Source organism: Dipodomys merriami, unplaced genomic scaffold, assembly GCF_024711535.1.
Source record: "Dipodomys merriami isolate MVZ:Mamm:240054 unplaced genomic scaffold, mDipMer1.0.p SCAF_317, whole genome shotgun sequence".
NCBI classification, from domain to species: domain Eukaryota; kingdom Metazoa; phylum Chordata; class Mammalia; order Rodentia; family Heteromyidae; genus Dipodomys; species Dipodomys merriami.
Genome location: NW_027204682.1, coordinates 135,602 through 157,547, shown reverse-complemented (window position 1 = coordinate 157,547; position 21,946 = coordinate 135,602). Strand labels below are relative to the sequence as shown.

The 21,946-nt window shown below is 33.1% G+C and overlaps 1 long non-coding RNA gene across 1 annotated transcript in view; it reads right to left on the bottom strand.

The window, feature by feature from the left end:
* Nucleotides 1-21,946, bottom strand: part of LOC138841345 (uncharacterized) — a 53,308-nt gene that overhangs the window by 7,038 nt on the left and 24,324 nt on the right. The gene's annotated exons all lie outside the window — the stretch shown is intronic.

Genomic DNA, 21,946 nt, shown 5'->3' with positions numbered 1-21,946 from the left:
CAAGGGTCTCATATCTAAAATATACTTGGAACTCAAAAAATTAAACCCCCCAACAACAAATCCGCAAAGAAACAACTGCCCAATAAATAAGTGGGTGAAAGACTTAAAGAGAAACTTCTCTGAAGAAGAAAGAAGGAAGGCCAATAGACACATGAAGAAATGTTCAACATCCCTAGCCATAAAAGAAATGCAAATCAAAACAACATTGAGATATCACTTCACTCCCGTTAGAACAGCAAAAATCAAGAACTCTAACAACAACAGATGCTGGAGGGGATGTGGATAGAAAGGAACCTTACTTCATTCTTGGTTTGAATGTAAACTTGTTCAACCACTTTGGAAAGCAGTATGGAGGTTCCTCAAAAGACTTCACATGGAATTCCCTTATGACCCAGCAATCCCACTTTTGGGCATTTACCCAAATGTTTAAAAACAAGACCACACTAAAGCTACCAGCACAACTATGTTTATTGCAGCATTATTTACCATAGCTAAGATATGGAACCAATCCAGATGCCCCTCAATAGATGAATGGATCAAGAAAATGTGGTATATATACACAATGGAATTCTATGCCTCCATCAGAAAGAATGACATTTCCCCATTTGTTAGGAAATGGAAAGGTTTGGAAAAAATTATATTAAGTGAAGTAAGCCAGGCCCAAAGAAACATAGGTCCCATGGTTTCCCTTATTTGTAATATCTAGTATATGTATGAGTCAAGCGGAAAAGGTCAGATAATGTGATGTCAGGAAAAAGAACCCTTAGATGTGTATTTTAATGTTTTTTTCTTTCATGCATGTGTTTCTAACCCATTTATAAGATTATCTCTTTGTTGCTTTGTATGTCCCTCCCCCACAGTATATCCCCTGCTTTCACTACATTTGATGTCAGTATAACTTGTGGAGGAGATGGGGAAAAACCAGTTATTTAAGGATACAGGTGGACCTGTTGCAACAATGAGAAGTACAAGTTGTCATGTCCAAAACGAGCTTGACAACGTCGGTGCGGGGGGCGAGGTGGAAGTTGGGGAAGGAGAAAGATTGGGATTGGGGGGAGGGGGGAGGCTGGGAAGGGATGTGAAGAGTAAACAAAATAGGAGGCTGCAATGCTTGGTAAGAAATGTACACATTATCCTGCCCATGTAATTGTGACTCCTCTGTACAGTATCTTCTCAAATAAAATTACATTAAATTTTAAAAAAAGACCTATTTTAAGTGGGAAGAAGGTTCTCAGAAAAATTTTTTCAGTGTTTGTGTTGTGTAGTATTACCCAAGTGTACATAAGGTAACAGAAGGAGAAACAATAGGAATAGGAGAAGAGAAATTCTGTATTTAAGTAAAATGCTTCTATACACTATAGAAGACTCTGCAAATAAGACAATTTTGAAATAATAAAGCCATGGCCAGTGTGCAGATCTATGGGAGTGACATAGAGAAAGCATTACTACTAAGTGGAACATGAAGGATGAGACCACTCTCTTTCTTCTAATAGCTCTAAATCATTATAGCTAATCATTCAAATTTGTAAAAAGTAGAATGGAAGAATAATTCTGGTTCCAAGCAATTCATATATAAGACCATGGACTTAACTGGAAAAAAGGCCATGTCGAGTGCACAGGAATTATACTAGCAATGAACTAGTGGCTAAGATCACATTTCTTTTTCTTTTTCTATTCTTTCTTTTTTTTTTTTTTGATGGTAGTGGGGCCTGAAATCTAGGCCTGGGCCCTGTCCCTCTATTCTTCAGCTCAAAACTTTTTCTCTACCTTTGAGCCCCACACCACTTCCAGGTTTCTGTTGGTTAATTAGAGATAAATGCCTCAGAAACTTTTCTACTCATACTGGATTTGAACTGCAATCCTCAGATCTCAGCCTCCTAATTAGCTAGGATTACCAGTGTGAACCACTTGAAACCTGCTTAGGATCACATTTCTAACAGTGTATACTCAGCATAAGTAATGTGTATAGTCATCTGTCTTTATATGAACTCGAGATACAAATCTGTGAAACAGATTAGATTTTACACTCACAAAAATGGTTGTAGTTCAAAAGTTGATACCCCTGGAGAAATAAAACTTAAGAATATAAAGGAGTCTGGGAAGTTCAGTTTGCATCCAGCTTGGGCAAAACAGTCTTTGAGACACTATAATTAACCGGCCAAAAGATGCATTAGAAGAATGTCTCAAGTGATGGAATACTAGTTATGAGCAAGAGTGCTGAAGAAGAGCTTGAGGTTTTTGCATACATATATACATACAAACACGCACATACACACAGAGGCACTTATATGTTCAAACACACATATGGAACAACTGTCAGATTATGTAGAAAAGTTAGAAAATATATCCTTAGTAAGAATAAAATCAAGTGATAATTTTTAATATTAGAAAGTCCTCAAGTGAAATTTCCCCAAAAAGCTTGAGAATATTACATAGGTGAGAACAAAGATAGTAAGAAAGTCAACTCATCATTAATAAAGGGATCAGATCCGGGGAGGAATGAATCAGAGACCCCTTCACAGCATCTGAAAAGGTTCATATCCTGTTTCAAATGTTAGAACATCTTTGAAAATAGTACATGAACAATCTGAGCCATCAGTCTAACGGAAAATATTATTGGAGAAGTTCAGAATTGCTAGTCTGTATCTAGATTAAATAAAAAAAGAAAACTATTGTAGGACAATGTGATACAAGCCAGGAATTCTAGCACTCAGAATAAGACAGGTGATTAGAGAGTGGAATGACGTAGTGATACTTTCAGTGGACTAGGTAGTATAATTTGTCTCAATAAAACAAACAAAAAAGGAATAAAAAATAAGCCAGAAAGGAATACACAGTTGGAAATTTGGGCTAATTTTGTCAATATATTTTGAGAAGTCAAATTTCCTATTGAAACGCAACTCATATAATCCTCAGTTGTGTTTAAATGCCGCCTTCATTACAGAATATTACAGTTGTGTTTAAATGTCGCCTTCATTACAGAATATTACTAGATGCAAAAGAGCTCATGATTCCCAACCAAGAATTTGAAAAAGCAACCATCATTCTGTTAGATTCTAAAGAAATGTTGGATTACAAAAGCTTAAGCCTAGAGAAATAGGAAAGTTCATTTAATGTAGGACTTTGTAGACCTGGCTAAATAAGAATTTAGATTTAAAATAAATATTTTTGTTTGTAATTTAATATTCTATAGGATCGTATAAAATTGTTTTTAAGTAGAAGATTTAATTTACAAATTCACAAATTATTATGGCATTCTATTTGCCTAAAATATTATTTCAAGTAAGGTATAATTAGTAGTTAGTTAACAGTTAATTTCAACAGTTCATAAGTAACATGATAATGTGAATAATCTAGATAAAGTTGTCAACAAATTGATACTATTAATTTATAAATTTACCAAAAGAGCAACTTTTTGAGACTTTGGTGTAACATGGTATGAAGAGAGTAATTGCGTGACATCTTTTTTTTTTCTACCAATACATAACACAGGAATAAATTTCCTTAATTATGTACCTCTGTATACAATGAGAAAAATGCTACGGTAAGGGTTTGTTTTTATTTTGTTTTTGTTATTTGGTTTGTCCTAGGGCTTAACTTCTAGGCCTGGGCGCTGTTCCTGAGCCTGTTTTTGCTCAAGGCTACTGCTCTACCACTTGAACCTCAGTGCCACTTGTGTCAGGCTTTTCGTGACCAGTTTATTGGAGGTAAGCATCTAAGGAACCGTCCTTCCTGGGTGGGATTTGAACCAGAATCTTCAGATCTTAATATTCAGACATTCAGATCTCCTGATTATCTATGATAGATAAAATATGTAATTATAAATAATATTTGCAAGTGTTCTGATCTCAAGGGTAACACTGGGTGGAAAATGATGCAGCAAAGTTTAGTGTAGTGTTTAGTGTACGAAGGGCATCACATTAGCAGTAGTGTAGTATTTTTCACAATACTTATATGCTAGTCATGTTGTGAATTTAAGGAATTTTAACGTGCACATTACAAGTTGGAAATTGTTGAGCTAGGATGACTTTATGGCATAAAATCTTGGGATTGATGGTTATCTAAATAATGGCTTACTTGATAAACAAATGTTTACTCTAGCGGAATTAATATAGATACTTCATCGTTTTAACTTCTACCAGACTGTGGTTATTTTTTCTGTTGAATTTAAATATGTAACGCCTCATTGAAAACTGCACTTATTACAGAATTAAATAAAATGCAAACAGGTACTGTTTTGAATGTCTCTAGTGTGGCATGTTCAGAATTTGAATATGAATAGCTAGTAATAATAGGAATGTTGAAGAACACATATATTCTGTCCTCCTAACAATTATTAAGTTTGAAAAGTTAAGTGTTTCCATAGAATTGAACTTTTTCTGTTTTAGTATGAGACAATACTAAAACAATTTTTTTCCAAAATAATGACAAGTATATTCTAAAAATATGGTATTGTTTGATAATATTCAAGTTGATGACCCTCTCATAAAGGGATAATTAAATCAAATTAGCAGCCAAAATGTTCATTTCTTAAAAAGGTAATACACTTAGAATAAAATTACTATACCAATACAGTGAAATTATATTTTATACAGCTCAATTTTAATTTAATTTTATTGTCAAGGTTATATATAGAAGGGGTTGCAGTAATTATAAGGTAGTGAATACATAATATGTGCTACTTTTTTTACCCCTCCCTCATTTTTCTCACAGTTTTCCTTTACCCCAATACACCACATAAGTTGTAATGTAAATTTCCAACATGTTGTTTTGTGAGTATTGCTATTGCATTGGTTTGCCCTTTGTTCTTTGTCTTGCCATTTCATTGTTCCTCTTCCCTTGCTAAATTAAGATAAATGTATATACAATACACAGGATATTGAAATCAAATATAACAGGGATAAACCAAAGGGAAAACACAAAAGAAAAAAGGAATCACATAGTACATTAAAAACAACAACCACAAACAGAAAATTCTGTTCCCATATCCAGGAGTCCATTTTGCTCATCATCATCTTATATGGTCATACGTACATAGTTATTGAGCAATTCTGCTCAACTGCTAGCACTATCCTAGACATTTCCTACTTATTACAAATGAGGAAACAACGGAATCTATTTCTTTGTGTCTTGTTTATTTTACTTTGTAGGATTTTTCCAAGTCTTTCCATTTCCGTATGAATTTGAAGTATAGAATTCCATTGTTGGTGGGAATGTAAACTTGTTCAACCACTTTGGAAAGCAGTATGGAGGTTCCTCAAAAGACTTCACATAGATCTCCCCTATGATCCAGCAATCCCACTTTTGGGCATTTACCCAAATGTTTACCAACAAGACCACACTAAAGCTACCAGCACAACTATGTTTATTGCAGCATTATTTACCATAGCTAAGATATGGAACCAACCCAGATGCCCCTCAGTAGATGAATGGATCAAGAAAATGTGGTATATATAGACAATGGAATTCTATGCCTCCATCAGAAAGAATGACATTTCCCCATTTGTTAGGAAATGGAAAGGCTTGGAAAAAATTATATTAAGTGAAGTAAGCCAGGCCCAAAGAAGCATAGGTCCCATGGTTTCCCTTATTTGCAATATCTAGTATAGGTATGAGTCAAGCGGAAAAGGTCAGATAATGTGATGTTAGGAAAATGAACCCTTAAATATGTATTTTAATATTCTCGTTTCTTTCATGCATATGTTTCTAACGCATTTATAAGATTATTTCTTTGTTGCTTTGTATGTCCCTCCCCCACAGTGTAACCCCCGCTTTCACTATATTTGATGTCAGTATAACATGTGGAGGAGATGGGGCCAAACAAGTCGTTTAAGGATTCAGGTGGACCTGTTGCAACAATGAGAAGTACAAAATGTCATGTCAAAACCAGCTTTACAATGTCGGGGGGGGGAGGGGGGTATAATTGGGTGGGGGGAGGGGGGAGGCTGGGAAGGGAGGTGAAGGGTAAACAAAGGAGGAGGCTGCAATGCTTGGTAAGAAATGTATGCATTATCCTGCCCATGTAATTGTAGCCCCTCTGTACAGTATGTTCTCAAATAAAATAAAATAATATTAAAAAAAAAAAAGAATTCCACCGTGCATACATAAACCACATTTTGTCAATTAGTTCATCTACTGAGTCGCATATTGGTTTAAAACATGACGGCATGTAATTATCACTTAGGGTCATTCAAAAATGAGAGATGCCACTTCCCCAGACATTCTAAAAGCATGATTTCTAAGTAAGATAGGATTTTATGGTGGTAGGAGTTTTGAGAAATCTGGATGAGTCTCATGTATATCTTGCACTTAATTAGGCAGGAAGATATCCAATATCAGAAGATAAATATGGTAGTGTCAAAAATATGTCCCTTGAGAAAGATATAGGAGGCTGCCAGAAGTATAAAGTAGTTCAGATAATTTTGAAGAATTTAGAAATGCAAGCTTAAGTATGTCTCTTTAAATAACAATTATGTAAGTGGAAGGGCAAAAGAAGGGGACGAGAAGAAAACAACTGACAGCAGATCATTGTCCAAAGATAGAGTATAAAAAGACATAATCTATAACTTTCAAGTTAAAGAGAGACCAATAGAATACATCTCATTTAATTTAGGTACATGCAAAATAATTACTTGGCTTTTTCCTACTTTAATGCTCCAAAACAATGGAAGATTTGTAAGAAAAGTTATGTGATTGCCATTGCTTCAACCTGAACACTAACTGTGATAAGCCTTTTTTTCTTACTTTGCAGTTGGAATTTATCCTAGTTGATGATATTGTGTCTGATTAGAGTCAGAGTTAGCGGCTTGTACTTGTACATTTATCCCAGAATAGGTTAAAGCAGTCCCCCCCCCCCAAGATATCCAAGTACATTGTCTGAATCTGTACTTTGAACACACCCTCACACCTGAGCACATTATTTGAAAATATACTTCAGCATTTCTTGGCACATTCTACTTTGTACCCTTGTCTTTGCACATTCCTTTTGAGTTCGTAGTTGCTCTATTTACATTTCATCTGTAAAAACTGCTAAGAAAATTGTTCAACTACCACTTCTTCTTTGCACATGCCCAGTCTATGTATGAAGGTACATTGTCCATGTTAAGCAATAGGGTAGTGCTCACTCTCTGCGGAGAAAAGTTCCACAATATGACCCTGTGTCCACATTAAAGTGTGTAGAATTTAAAGCATTTTAAGACAAACAGTGATATTAGAATTGAAAGGCACCTTATGGACATTTTCTTGGAGCTCATTAGTTTACCCAAGAGAAATATAAATCATCCACCAAATCTGGATTAATATTTTTAATGTTGCCACTGTGCATGCATCCATATTAAAAATCTGCACAAATAAAGAAACAAAAAAACTAAACCTTAACAGGTAGATTGACTATGTGCTTATAACAAATTATGGAATAGATTTTGGAATTATTGCAAATTCCTAACCAGTATGAATTAGTTTCTTCTCTCCCCACCACTACACACAAATATTTAAGAGTGGCAACAGAATTATTTCAAGTAATATACTGTAAATGTTACTGCAATATCATGTGTATCTCTAAAATTCCCTTGAAAGTAATAGATTATACATTCTATTGAAATATTAGTTATTGTATTCTAGGAAACTTTTGGAAGAATAGACTGTATATCTTTGAAATGAAAAAGGTCAAAAAATAGTAGCATAAAAGTTTTAGAGGAAGTCTGTCTTCAGCAATATATATATACATATATATATATATACATATAATATGTAGAAAGACATACATTTTAGAGAATATTTGTCATCAGAAATAAATACATATATTTGAATTTATGTGTGGAACGATGTACATTATAGTGAAACAAAAATCTTAAAACATAATTAAATTAAAAAAAATACATCAAACCAAGTGACTCACGCCTATAATTTGAGCGATTCTGGGTAATGAGATCTTAGAATTGTGTTTGAAACTAGCCCAGACAGGAAAGTACTTTTTAGGGGACTGGGAATGTGGCTTAGTGGTAGAGCGCTTGCCTTGCATGCATGAGGCCATGGATTATATTCCTCAGCACGGCATAAGCAAAAAGAAAAAAGCTGGAAGTGGCGATGTGGCTCAAGTGATCGAGCTCTGGCCTTGAGCTGAAGAGCTGAGGGACAGCGCCCAGGCCAGAGTTCAGGCCCCACGACTGGACCCCTCCATCCCGCAAAAAAAATACTTGTTCAATTCTTATCTCCATTTAACCACTAAAAACAGGAGTTACCTCTGTGCCTCACATTAATTTCAAAAAAGCACCTTTTAACTGCTGTGAACATTCCTTAGAAACATGAATACATTCCCCTGGAAAATGTTAAGTAAAACCTATAGAATATTTATGTTTATGTTAAAGACATGACTATTCAGTTTAAGGTATTTAGGTAATGATTAGGAATTAAGAATAATGATAATATATTGGGACTGGTCTTTTATTCTATTTTATTATAGTATTAAAATGATATTTGTAATGATTGTATAAAAATACTCTTGTTTGCTATTTGAGTTATAATAAGTAATAAACATTTTAAATTGATTTCCATAGGAAAAAATCATTTTCTTAATGGTATCAATTCTTTTTTTTCTTTTCTTTTTCTTTTTTTCCTTTTTTTCCTTTTCCTCACTTTTTTTAAAAAATTTTATTTTTTATTGTGAACATACTGTACACACGGGTTCCAATTACATGGGCAAGATAAGTACATTTCTTATCAAGCACTGCAGCCTCCTCCTTTGTTTACCCTTCACATCCCTTCCCAGTGTATCAATACTTTTGTAATTTCAAAACAATTAAAAAAATTAGTCGAAGGCTGATTTGCTCTAAGACTATATTTGTTTTCTTGTTCTAGTTTTTATATGTTGGTCGAAATTAAAATTCCAAAAATTCAATGGATATTGGTATTCAGGAACATCTTTATATGTACTAATATTGGAGTTGCTTAAGTGAAATTGTTTTATTTCATTTGTTATTTTCACAAATAAGTCAAGATGATTATGTATTTTTATTCTTTTCATTGCTATTGGTTCTTACCTTGATAATAATTTTTTTCCTAGCAAAGTAGAGAATACAATTTGATTGAAGAAGTAACATATGACTTTCTTAGAATGCAGATGCATAGATTTGGGTCATTTGTCATTTGCTAAAAGTTTCTTCCAGAAAAGGTTATCAATTACTTATAAGTGATGCATAATTCCTAGATATTACAGTTATCATATACACTTTTTGATTGAGTTATCTCTGTATAAACTAAAAAAAAACGACCAAAAAACTCAAAAAACACAGAAATCACATCGTTGTTTTAAACGCTGTAGTTTACAAAGACTTTTTAGCCAACAATGAAAACATCTTTTTAGGTATTCTGCAATTTGTGTGAAGTATTTTTAACAATAGTTTTCCTTTTTGCTGACATGAAGTTCACATGCAATATATAATCTCCTTTTATTGTATACATTGTAGTGCTTTGGAAGTAAATTGTACAATAATAGGTTTTCCAAGCCTAATTTTCACAAACTTGCATTTCTTCAAATAGAAATGCCATAAATTTTAGAACAGACATTAAAATAGATATAAAATTCACTTACAGGAATTTGTCCAGCATACATCCTCTATAGTGTGTCTTTTCAAATTTATTTTTGGGGATTATTTCCAGGTTCTAACACATATTATTCAAGTGTACTGTCAATGAGCTATATTCCCTGTCCAAACAAGTTTTTCACTTCTCTTTAATATATACATAGAAGTGTAATAAATATATCCTGTAAATTTTCTTTGACCTTTTGAAAACTTGCTTGATATAATGATTGTAGTATTGTACAAATTGATTTGCTATGTGGAGTATATCAATTTCTCCATAATTGCACTACTATATTTTGTGTAATCTTTTTATTTTATGGTCATACTAGTGAGTTTTCTTTTGATTTATTCTTAGATACTAAAGAGGAACTTATTTCATTTGCTCCTCCTATTGACTATCAATTTACATATGTTCTTTAAAGAAATACCCTATTCGGGAAAAATTTATATAGAATTAGAAGATATAAAAATACTTAAGATTCAGTAATATTGTAGCATTAACATTGTAGCATTAACAAATATGTTTCCTGTATCTCTTGGATACGTTTTCACTTCGGTTATAGTGTCCTTTGAATTATGAAAAGCTATCACTTGATATAATCCAGATTATTTTTGCTTTTCATTAGCCACTAATGCATTCCATGTCAAAATTTTAGAAACCTTTTACATTTATGCATTATAGGTTTTCACATCTCACATTTAGTTTGATAATCATTTTTATATTAAATTTTTGTATAAGGATGGAAGTAGGCTCATATCTGTAACCCTGCCAGGCCGGGCAGGAACGTCCATGAGACTCTTATATCCAATAAACCTCTAGAAAACCAGATCTGGTGTTGTAACTCAAGCCGTAGGGCACTCACATTGAGCAGAAGAACAAACAGACAGCGCTTAAGCCCAGAGTTCAAGCCCCATGAATGTCAAAAAAACAAAACAAAACAAAAAAGGATTGAGGTAGTAGTCTAAGATCATTCTTTAAATCTCGAGAGACAATAGTGTCAATACACCCATTTAAGATTTTATTTTTTTTCATAAAGTCATAGGATAGTTTTCAAAATCTATTGATCATAAAACTAAGAATTTATTTTTGACAACTCTGTTACATTCTTCTATGTATCTGCTCTTATAGTAGAACTATTTAGTCTTCACTACTAAACATGGTAATAAGATTCAAAGTTAGTATGAAGGCTGAAGCTACACAATTTTACAAGATTGTTCTGACTGACCTGTATTCCTTGAATTTACATACGAGTTTATTGAGCAGGTGGACCAATATTCTACAGAGATATCTAGATGTTTGATAGTCACTCATATTTTGTACCTTGTAAAAACACAAGACCCCAGATATTATACATAGAGAAATGTCTTTAGTGAATACTGGAAACAACTAAAATTTATTTAGGAATGAGTTAAGACTTAGATAATGCTGTAGCATCATCAAACTGAATGATAACAACGTGAGCTGTACAACAGAGGAGAGTGAGAGGGGAAATAATGATGGAACACATAGGAGCTATATGTCATTGCTATGGTGTTTCAAAAAACAGAAAGACTTCAGAGAAGAAAAGGAGAAAAGTAAAGTGTCCTGAGTCAAGTTTTTTTTTAATCCATCTAATAGTTTGGACCAAAAGTCAGTGAAAATGGGAAAAAAGAAAATAGAAAATAAAGCATTGTATATACCTGTTACAATGTAAGGAAATTTAATAGGAATATGATAATTAATTCGCAAAGAAATAAGAGAAAAATTAGCTAAACTCTAAAGGGAAAAAGAATGAAGAGAGAAAAGAAGCAAAGTAAAACATTTATCAATAACAAACACAAGACTTTGGAAGTGGAAAGTTAGTGGGAATATTCTAAATAACAATAAAAATTGCTAGCGTAGATAGAATAAGGATCACATTTTATCATATATAATTTTGAAAAAACATACTAGGAATGAAATTTTCAATGTCATGATTTGCAACACTATTTGGATTATAACTAGGCAGTATAACTCAATGGTAAAACATTGGCCTAGCATGTGTGAAGCAATGGTGTGATCTCCCAAACATTACAAAGTACACACAAAGCAAACACACACAAAAACCACATAAAACCACATAAACACACACATACACACATTTGGAATATTCATATTATCATATTAAACAGAGGAAATTATCACAAATACTAAAAGTATGTTAATATATGAAATCATAATATTACTCATACTATTTAAAAGTTTAGTAGAAATAAAATAATCACAATATACTTGGATTTTAATAGATTAAGTAAATTGAAAATTAATAGAAGACATGAGAATATTTGCCAATAAGTTTAAATAATAAGCATTTTGAAACAAATGTCCTTTTATTTTGACAAAAGATTGATGTTACTGGTGTTTTAACTCAAGATTTAGAATATGATAGCGAGGTGCCCTATATAACAGTAGCGAGGGCTATATATCTATTCATTTCATTCTGAATAGTTTTATAATAAGATCAGAGTTTCTCAGTATCTCTCGAATTACAAACCCTATTTACACTACCCACCATAGCTAGAAAATGGATGCCACAAATCACAATGCCGAGCTCAAACTTTTTTTTTTTAATTCAAGTAAAACTATTTCCAAAAAGTGGCCAAGTAATGAAGCATTTCTTAATAAAGTATGTGCTTCTTGAAAATACAGTAAGGATTTGTTACCTGGACAAATATGTTTATAACTATAAGAAAATAAATTTATTTAAAATCATTAACCATATAAAAATTAAGAATAAATTGTTTAAATAGTCATGTTAAATATTATAAAAGAAAAATACATGTGTCTGAATAATTTACATGTGTAAAAATCATGCAAAAATAAATTAACTAATCCTACAACTCTGAAAAAAATGAATTACCCTAAAGAAACGAAATCATTTAAGCCCAAAATTTGAAATTTAGAAAATAAAATGAAGTGTGCTCTTTAGTTGACTCAATTAAGTGTAAACCCTCTGTATATCGATTTTATAATAAAAATGCATTAACAAAGAAAGCAAAAGTACCCATGGATCAATAGCAACAAAAAAAGCATCAGTATTTCTTGTTTTGAGTGTACAAAATTCAATGGAAGGAATTACAATGTTCCTTCCCTATTAAATGTACTCAATACTTTACCTTATTTAGGTAACTGTAACCTCTGTGTACATTACCATTAAAATAAAATTAAATTGAAATTAAAAATAACCCAAATGATATACCAATTAAGAATTCGTAGAAGCCATTGGTTAAAAACTTTGTAAAAAACTGCCATAAATACCCAAGGAATATATTTGATGATATTATTTAATTACTTCAACTTCAGCAGAAAAGCCAAAAGTTTAAAAATTGTTATAAAGTAAAGTAATAAATCAGAATATATTACTATTAATAATAAACATAAGATTAATTTATAGTGGTAGTCCAATATGTAAGAAATGAGGGAATTTGCCATTCATTTGCACTTAATAAGGGAGAAAGAATATTTTAGGTCTTTTTAAATTATTATAAGTTTAATGAAGAAACTATTCTGTCACATCATATGATAGTCAGATAAAGCTGATATTAGAGCAAAGAACAGTTTTTTGAATGTTCATGTATATATTTATTTTGGTTGTGGGAAATTGTGGGTATTTCAACTTGGGGTATATTTTTCTTGCTAGGCTGGCATCATATCAGTGGCTCATTTTAGTATAGGGGTTTCCTTGCCACAAGAACTTGGACCTGATCTGTGCTTTTAGCCTTCCCATCATCAATGGCATCCGAGATGAACATCAACTTGTCCAGCCTGCTACCTTGATTGGCCTGGATCCACAGTCCTTTCCATCGTAGTAATTAGATTGTGAAGGATGGTGGAAATGTTCCAATTCACCCAGCTATAGATTGAGAAGGAATTCCACTAAACTTTTGGCCTGGGTTCTGTTCTCAAGCCTCCTAAGTAGTTAAGAGTACAGATTGAAGCCCATGGTGCCAAGCAGTAACAGCATTTTTAAAGCAATTAGACATATATATGACTTAGGCTTGTGATTACCTCAGGAAATGAATAAAAGAGCAGTGAAGCATAGAGGACAGGCAGAATTTTAACTAGCTACTCAGAGGCTGAATACACTTAACTAGCTACACGGAAGTCTGAAATCTCATGACCACTGTTCAAAGCCAGTCCAAGCATGAAAATACAAGTGATTATCTAAACAAACAAACAAAAGAAACAGAAGTGGTTGAAGGGGTAGACCACTATCCTTGGGCACAGAAGCTGAGGAATAGTTCCCAGGCACTATCAAGCCTCAAGAATGATGAATGCATGCATGAGCACATGCACATGTGTGTTTGCATACTCCCATGCGCATGAACACACACACACACACACACACACACACACACACACAAATGAGCATTTCAATGTGAAGTTCTTTTTTACCTTGCTGTACTTTATTACCCTGTATTAGTTCACAAATTAACAAAATCAGCTAAGGACCTATTTACATAAAATTCATCATGTTTCTCTAAAATCTACTTTCTTTTTGGAAGCTTGCTTTTAATTGACCCAAAAGTAAATTATTCAGGAAGTCAATTCATCACTCTCGAGTCTATAGTATTAGATGATTGTTTAGGTTCTTCCTAGCAATATGATTTTGAGAAATCCTGCATCAAATAATATATTTCTTTCACTAGAAGGGAAGCCTCTGTCAAAAAATTAATAATAGGTTTTTCTCCTCCTGGCATGCATCCGTAGTTATATTATCTTCATATATTTCATGATCTGTGTATGGCAAAGACTACCGTGAAAGTAAAAACACCCTTCTCAGCGCTTAGCATTTTTATACCATTCATAGATATGAAGGTGTTTAAATGTTACTGAAATTGCATTGGAATAAATAACGTTCACCCTGACTATCTTGAGAAAGAAGAATTCGTTTCTCAGCACTTTAGGTAAGAACATCAGGGAAAGAAACAAAAAGTAAAGTTAGGAACAACTCAACACATACATTCAAATGAAACAAAACAAGACAAGAAAACACAAATTAATTCAGTACTCAAGAACCTGCAGGAAATGCAAAGATTTTTTAAAAATCATCTATGACAAGCTTATGAAAATCCTGACTACATGGGAGTGCACTGTTGTGAGAACATTGGCTAAGGCCCAGACTAGACAGAAAAACCTGTACATAACACCATGCACTTGTTATTCTAAATTCCAGGAAGAATAACATAAAGTGGACTGAGACCAAGATCATACACATGTAGGAAGCCAGTTTCTATCTGAAAAAATTATCAGGATAATTTAGGGCAGGACACATGACAAAGTGGTAAGAACACCCATTTAGTGGGCACAAGATACTGTAATATTAGGGATATTAAAGAAAAAAGCTATGATTTTAATAATTGGAATAATTGTAACACTTGAGTATTTGAGTGGAGAAAAATCCATTAGAGAGATAGAATGAACCCACTTTCCAATGCTACTTTAGTGATAATGTTTAGTGATTCTTCACACAAAACAGAGTTACCTTGCAAATGAGCATGGATATGCATTTGGGTTATGGAAATACTCTACTTACACAGGTGTAAATTAAATAGATTTTTTGTGTAGATTGTAGTTCTTGAACTAAGAGCCGGGTTATGTCCCTGAGCTTTTTCTCTCAAGGCTACCACTCTATTACTTTAAACCACAGTTCCAGTTCTTATTTTCTGTTGGTTGTTTGGAGATAAGAGGTTAATGGACTTTCATGCCCAGGATGGGTTTAATCCATGTTCATCAGATCTCAGCCTCCCGAGTAACCAGGAGTCTAGGCATGAGCCGTCGATGTTTTTAATAATTTAGTAAATTGTATAGTTACAGAAGTTAAAAATTATCGTTGTAACCTGTGTAATATATGTATTTATGTATATATATCAATACATATGGATAGAAATAGTTTAACATATTTTTGTATCTACAGTACATATATGAAATCATCCATTATAAAATAAAATGGAAACAAAAGTTAATAAGGAGCAAAACAAAGGGAATTGTTACACGTTTCTTTTTGTTGAATGAAATATGAATCAGTTTGGAAAAACCATCTCTAACAAAATGGATAATTTCTATTAATTCTAATCCATCTATTTGCCCATATTGTGCATCCTCACACATGAGTGTCAAAATCAAACCACACTTTTTGTATGTATTTAACTCACCTATTATAATTTAGGTGATAGATGAAGTAATCAAATAAAGATTAAAATAATAGTAAGTGAGGCTATGAGTTAGAGCTGAAAAAGATTTTAAATATGATAATAGCTAATTAAAATGAATATTTCTTACTTTTACTCTTGTTATGTCTCTCATTCGCACATTAGGAAAGTACATAGAAGGTTCTCACTAAATTTATGTATTAAAAATATATTGAAAGAATATGGGCATAGTGTGGTTTTAGCTTATTGAGACATGTATGGGATAGTGTGTTTTTGAGGACTTGCAATACGTTGTGATGGAGATGAAAGGAAGGATGTGCTTATTCTGAAAAACTGGCTAGAGGATTGCTCACAGAAAAATAGTGATGAATTCTTAGAAAAGGTTACTGTAAAATCACTTTCACAACCTTGTTCATTACTGCACTATTCACCACAGCCAAGTTATGGAAACAGCCAAGATGCCATTTGGCGGAGGGATGGTTGGAGAAAGTGTGTCATATATACACAATTGGATTGCATGCATCCATTATGAGGACTGTTACATTATTTGCAAAGAAATGGATAGATCTAAAAATATGCTAAGTAAACGAAGTCAGAAGCAGACACACAAAGGACCCATGTTCTGTCGCATATTTGGAAGCCAGAATTTTATGCAAGTTAAACAACAGTATTAACCAAAGCTTTCATTTTTCAGAGCAGTATTTAAAAGGTGTAGTAGTATCTTATAAAATTGAACTTTTAATCCAACAAAATGAATACCAGGAAACTATCACCTGGAAGATGTGAGGGGAAGACAAAGGGAAGGAATAAAGAGAGTTATGGAGTAAGAGTGAAGACATTATATTCAATGCAAATAATATGAAAATAGAAAAAATTAAAGTGGGGTGAGGTTTGGAAGGGTAGGGAAAAGTTATATAAAGATCCAAACTTAAAAACTCATTTATTCAATGGAAATTCCCGTGTATACCTAGTTAAGATAATAAAAATATAATTAAAAACAATGGAGACATTTGATCTTAAACCCTGTTCTCTTAAACCATGAGTCAATATAATATTTTCTTCCTCAGAAGTTTTCTTTGTAGGTATTTTCCTCATAGTGACAGAAAAGTGATCAAAGCAATGAATATCAATACATTACATTGCACATATTAAATCACAGTAAAAATGTTAGAATTCACTACATGATAAAATAAAAGGTAGAATGTGTCAAATGCTAATTGATTGTTTTTCCAAGTACTTTACCTATGGTATATAATTTAATCCTCACAATAATTGCATAAAGTGGAACTCCTTACATTTTTAATTCTCAGTTAATAATATTGAAGTCTTCAGAGTTGGAGTTACTAGTACAACATTGCACACATGGTAAGTGTTAACCTGAGGATCATGTCCCACTGTATCAATTACCCTTATTCTATTTTATGACTAAAATATCAGCACTTAGTCTACAAATTCTAGGAAAATTTCCCAGAATTATTGTTTTCAGTTTCACAATATTTCACTTTATCTTTGTTAGAAAATAGGGAACTGTAATATGAAAAGTCAAAGTTAATAATCAATGCATACCTCCTTGGTGAAAGGAACTGCTAAAGTATTACATTCTTGATTTCTAGCTCAAAATAGTAAAAATCATATTTTATCCCTTTACTCAACACTGCAATGCCTGGGGACCATATTTCTGTTTAACACTGTCTTACTGAAAGAATGACCTCCCCAATTCCTGATGGAAACAGACTGCAGGTCTTATGGACCAATCATTTTCACATTGCAGCTCAACTAAGTTGTTTACCATTCGAAGTATTTTGATTGCTTTTTGTACCTAACATTTTGAGAGAAAGGTACTACTTTAAAATGCTGTTAAAGCAAGACTGATATAAAAATCACCTTTGACCCCACATAAATATGTTACCTTTCCTATACCCAAAAATGCATTCTGACCTATCATTAATGTTAGGAATGAGAGGATAAAAAATCATAGACACCAAGACCTAAGTATGAATTAAAAGACTCTCCAACTTGTGAATACTATTGGTTTAAAAAGAAATGAAGGGCTTGGAAGGTGGCTTAGTGGTAGAGCGCTTGCCTTATATGCATGAAGCCCTGGGTTCGATTCCTTAGCACCACACAAGCAAAAAGAAAAAAGCTGGAAATGACGCTGTGGCTAAAGTGGTAGAGTGCTAGCCTTGAGCTAAAGAGCTGAGGGATAGTGCCCAGAGTTCAGGCCCCACTACCGGACCCCTCCCCTCCCAAAATAAAGACATCAATACTACCAAATTTTTTCAAAATTTCTTATGATACTGAAGACTAATGAAAATAACTCATGTTCATGGGAGTAGAACACAAAACACAAGATTAATCCTAATCATATTAAAAGACCTTTATTTATACTACAAATTCACTCATAACTACAAAGATTCTAAAAATAACTGAAGCACAGTGACACAAAAATAATTTAACTGCATCATGTACATTCAAAGGACTGTCCTAATAGAAAACAAAATTATACTTATAATTAGGTTACCCAATTCACTTACATTCTTTTATTCTATTTCTTTTAGTTTCATAAAAACTGGCTTTACATAAAATGATGCATAAAAAGCCAATATAGCCACTTACATTTTCAGATCTTAACAATATTTATTTCACAAATGTCTTTAGCTGTATAGTCAAAGAACTAAAATATTACTAAAACATTTATATGTTTTTATGAAATTGCAAAACTCTCTCGGGGGGGGGGGGCTGGGAAGGTGGCTCAGTGGTAGAGTGCTTGCCTTGTATGCATGAGGCCCTGGGTTCGATTCCTCAGCACCACATAAGCAGAAAAAGCTGGAAGTGGCACTGTGGCTCTAGTGGTAGAGTGCTCGCCTTGAGCTAAAGAGCTGAGGGACAGTGCCCAGGCCGAGTTCAGGCCCCATAACTGGCAAAAAAAAAACAAAAAAAAAAAACAACTCTCTCTGGGGTGTTATTTATATTGGAAAAGATATTAGAAAAGCCTTATTTGTTAAAGTTGTGATAGTTACTCCCACAAAAGAACTATTAATGAAGAAAGCTTTGTATGTACAAAACAACTTCAAATGCATCCACAATCTGGAGATAACACATGTTTTTGTTTTTTTAAAAATATATATCTAACAAGTATAGATACAATACTGATTTTCAGTCATTATGATGGGATATTCAAACCTTAAAAATACGGGGTTTATTATCTTAGTGTGAATAGATAAGGTCTTACAAAGAAAGTTATTTTCAACTGAAATCCGGAAAGAGTTTATCCACCTTGAGTTTCACAGAAATACCCTGAGAGTAATACCTATTTGGTCAAGTCGGTCAAAATCACTCCATGAATATTTCTTAAAAATATAACCAATTTAAGAAGTCAAATACACATTTTGTACAGTCATCTTACAGAATAACTTACTACCTAATTATATGTGTATATTTTTACCTAACATATATTAAGAAATAAAAATGATCTCTTTTATCTAACTTATGTTGTAAATGCTTTGATTATGATGATTTTATTACTTAACAAATAAAATTTACTGAAATGACAGGACAGAACACTTATAAATAAAAAACATTGCAACACAGCTCTTTGCAGCCTCATCCTGTTCATATTGGCAAGCAATATTGCAAGAGCAAACTCACACACATAAACACACATGTGTGTGCACGAACACACACATATACACACATGCTAAATTCAGGGTTTATTGTACAAAAAAGTTCAAATAAAATATTAGTGATTTGGACAAATGATAATTTGCCTTATTACAAAATAATACATAATCCAGTCACCATGGTAGTAACATTTTATCTGCCCCGCCACCTGTGACCACTTAATTTATTTTAGGTAATTATTAAACTAATTCATTCCTTCATTAGTTAAATACTAATACTAGAGCTTGAACTCAGGGCCTAGCTCTGTCCTAGAATTTGTTTTTTTTTATTTGTTTTAGTTTTCTCAAGGCTATCATTTTATTGCTTGTACCATTTCTAGCTTTTGCTGGTTACTTTCAAACCAGAATCTAATGGACTTTTTTTCTTGGTCTGGTTTCAAACCACAATAATCAGATTTCGTCTTTCTGATTAGCTTGGAATAAAGACATGAGCCACCAGTGTGGCTCCTACTTTTTCCTATACTTATATATTGCACATACTTAGCAATTTAATATTGAGAGTATAGAAGCAAGTTGTATAGTGATTATATTGTTCTGTCAGAAATTCAAGTTAGTAATGTAAATTTCTTCTTAAGACCATACACAAAAAATACATACGAAGAAATCTGATGATGTGTGTGTATGTGTGTATATGTGTGTGTATGTATGTGTGTGTGTGTGTGTGTGTGTGTGTACTGTTGCAATATGTTTCACATATAAGTACTGTGCAGGGGTGTCCAGACATTCACAGTAATTGCGTGAATATCTGCCTTGAGCTACCAATTCATGGACAATGTCTAAGTGTCCACTCTAGGCTTCCCGATGAAGAGGGGTATACTCATCCTCATCCTCAGTATTCATATGACTGGCCTTTTTTGAAAGTAGTCTCTGCACTATAGTAAGTTGCAAGTAAAGCACTCTACCACTGAGCCAGCAACCCAGTCCAAGGATTAAGATTCTTATTTATAATTTGGTCAAAGCTATGTCTCCTTATGTAGGCTACTAAAATGTATTTACTAATTTCAATAAATACATAAATTCTATTTCAATCTCTTATAACAAATAAAAAATAAAATTCTTTACTTTGTAAATGGATCAGAAGCATGGATTTTTTGGCCAGCTAGGTCATTGAACATCTGTATCTCTCTTCCTCTCTCTCGTTCATGATTCTCATAGACAATAAGTTGATCCATAATTATCCTAATTTATTTTGCTTTTATATTTTTGGTTGCATCATTTCACTTTCTGCTCTGCCATTTTCCAAATCAGCACCACATAAACAGAACCGCAGAAGTGGTTCTGTGGCTCAAGTGGTAGAGCACTTGCCTTGATTTGAAGAGCTCAAGGACGGTGCCCAAGCCCAGAGTTCAGGCCCCACACCTAATTTTTTTTATAAAGAATCTAAATCCTTGATGATTCTATTAACAATTCTGACTGAAATCAGTTGAATCACACTTTTCTTGCACAATGAAAGAAGAGATCCAGGCTAGGAAAGCAGCTAGAAAAGACAGGCAGATTGTATCTGTGACAAAACTTTGTGGAAAATGGTATGAAAGATTACTTACTGGTGATCCATTTGCATTGAAAGTATGATGCTGAACTATTGTTTGCTGATTCTGACCGATTGCTTTGATCATTATATTATCCATGAAGAAAAACTGAAATTTAATTGATATCAAAGGACTACTAATACATGTTGACTCCTCATTAAGCATCTTCAATCATCAAAATCAACTGAAGAAAATAGATAGGCCTATTTTTTAGATGAAAACAAGTGTCTTTAAAAAAAAACAAGAATTTAGGTAGTCATACAAAGGACTTCTATTTTACTACTGCACTATACATTTTTTTCTAAGGTTGGTTACCAGTAAATAATGGATCTATTAGAAAGCACTTAAAGCTCATATATTGAATAGTAAGTTCTCTTACACTATATCTTGATATTTCCCAAATCATTTACATAGAAGGCATTGTTTCCTATTTTCTCCTTTCTAGAATAAGCTGCCTATGAAGACAGCACTGGTCCTCATTTTCAGTCTGTGCATTTGAATACGGAGGAAAATCTTTCCTCTGCTCTCTATCAATTCACTACTCTCCAGTTAGAATAATTTAAAATAGTAAAAATGGAAAAAGAGAAAATAAATCATGGTGGATTAACATATGCAGAAAATTCACCAGATTTTTCTGACCAGTTCAACCAACCTGAACTATTGGGGACATACATGGACACTTCATTTCCACTGGTACTCAAAGTCTCTGGTTAGGCAATTCTGATGAAGACAAGGAACAAGATGAAAACGTGAGAAAGGTATCAATTGCAAGAAAATAATGGAGAAGAATCCATGCAAATTTCTTCTTTGGGATGTTGAAATGAATCGGCTTACTACAGTACCGAGACTATTTTTCAAAAAGGCCACTCATATGAATACTAGAGATGAGGTAAGTGTACCCCTCTTCATCAGGAATCCTAAAGTGGACATTTAGACATTGTCCATGAGTTGGTAGCTCAAGGCAGATATTCATGCTATAATTCTG